Source organism: Mya arenaria, chromosome 14 (genome assembly GCF_026914265.1).
Source record: "Mya arenaria isolate MELC-2E11 chromosome 14, ASM2691426v1".
NCBI classification, from domain to species: Eukaryota; Metazoa; Mollusca; class Bivalvia; order Myida; family Myidae; genus Mya; species Mya arenaria.
This window is the reverse complement of record NC_069135.1, coordinates 8,779,996-8,781,824: the sequence shown is the minus strand read 5'-3', so window position 1 is coordinate 8,781,824 and position 1,829 is coordinate 8,779,996.

Here is a 1,829-nt window from a genome sequence, read left to right as displayed (position 1 = left end):
TTAAAATGAGGATGAGGACGATATCGCAAAATGATCATAAATAGCGCACTTAAAAGCACTCGAACAACAATTATCAAATAATTAAGAACGTGTCGTAGAACAATTACTTATGATGGTACTTTGTATTCAACTCTTGTTTGTTCATGATTAGAAAATTCACACTGAAAACAATTTTAAAACAATGAGTAGATTTAAAGGAAAAATGTTACTGTATACAATTCCGTTTAAAAAGTCAGCCTCAATTAACCTCACGAGGCTTAATTTCACACATCTTAAGGTATGCTTTCGAAACAGCTGACCGACATTAAGCCGTAGATGATGTGGTATCTTAATTGTTTCACTACATTTCTAAACATGCAGAGTCACCTTCTCTTTACCCAAAAATGACCATTACCCAAACTGGCCTATACTTCATTGTACTAAATACTCTTACCAGGATCGATAATTATCTGTTGTATATTGTGGCCTCTGTTGTGTAGATAAGTTTCCATTAAATACATCATTATTCAACCCGAAATTTGAAATAGATTTTGTATAAAACAATAAACTGACGAAGACCTCAACTGTGTTATTTTTTTTATTCTATTTGTTCACAATTTTCCACCCGCCATTTAGGCTAGATCGTTGTTAAAGGCCTTTTAAGCAAGATTTATGGACAGTTTGTACGTACATGTACACATTTACCTGCTAGAGTGTTAAGAACAAAATCTTAACTGACGAAGACCTCAACAGTGTTCATTTTCTATTCTATTTGTTATAATTTTAACCCACCATTTAGGCTTGATCGTTACCTGCTAGAGTGTTAAGAAAGATTTCTTTATTGTGATCTAGTGACCTACTAATTTATCCAATTTGACCGGAAAGTCGAACTTGGGTATTTCTTCACTACGTTGGAAGATATGTGGCAAAAACAAGGAAACTGATGACTAACAGCGGACAATTGGCACTGAATTGACACTGTTCGGTTCATGTTCAACTGAGCTAAAGTGTCCATAAATACTTAGTACAGCATGGACGGATACCAGGGACCCGCGAGTCGGGCGCATTTTGGCGGATACCCAGGGAGTCGGGTTCGTTTCGGCGGATACCCGGTAACAGTTTTAGTAGCCCGGTATCCAATCAACACAGAAAGGCCGATTCAGTAGGCGACATGGTTAATTTGCGGAGAGAAATCTATTATTTAAGATTCTATGCCGTGTTTATTATGCGGCATGCAATGTATAATATACAGTTACCATAGTTGTGCATTTTCATGATTGAAAATACAGATACAAATATATGTCACATTTTTGCCAGGAGAGAATGATACGGTGCCAACCAACATAAGGAAGTTTTTTCTGAAGACGAACGGAGAATGGAATGCAGAACTTTGCAGATGTTTTGCCACTAATACAGGGTGCTGCAAGGACATAAACCTGTTATTGAACTTGAACCTGAACAACCGACATAAAAAGTAAGCAACTTTGTTATCACAGTAACACGCGCATGTTAGCATTAAATACTTTCGGCACAATTGGTACTGACGATATCAGGGATGCAGTTTGTGGTGGTATTCATAACTTTCTTAGAGGACAAAACTGGATTTTATTTGAATAACGCAAATGAAGCTAGCGATACTCAAACGTGCAAAGCAACACCCGACAATCGTGCATCTTATTAAAACCCGCACAAAAGAATCTAGTCGAAACAAGAAAATCAATCTAAATTAGTGGAAAAAGAACATTCGCTAATCATCATATGACAAATTACAAGGCAAAGAATATATTGGTACAACTGGAGGAGTTCATGCTGTGGAAAGGGTGAAACCTCTCAATTGTGATAAGTGTAGG